We start from the raw sequence: 300 nt of genomic DNA on the forward strand, positions 1-300 counted from the left end.
CTAGCCTTTAGGTAATGCCATTTCATTTTTTTGTTAAAGAAATCCCACGTCCATTTTATACTGGTGTAGCAGTAGTTGCAGCAGCAGCAGCGTGTGTGTGTGTGTGTGTGTGTGTGTGTGTGTGTGTGTGTTATGAAAAGTGGCAACACATTCCTGAGGTGTGACAAATCTCATTAACTGCCAGAGATAGCACCAAAAATGCTTAAGGCATATCCAGTATTTAAACACAACAGGCCGGGGTTGAAGTAAATACCATTACCTCCTATGGGGGAAAAAATGGTTATCAATGCACATTTTACT

The sequence above is a fragment of the Engraulis encrasicolus genome, chromosome 14 (genome assembly GCF_034702125.1).
Source record: "Engraulis encrasicolus isolate BLACKSEA-1 chromosome 14, IST_EnEncr_1.0, whole genome shotgun sequence".
Lineage (NCBI taxonomy): Eukaryota > Metazoa > Chordata > Actinopteri > Clupeiformes > Engraulidae > Engraulis > Engraulis encrasicolus.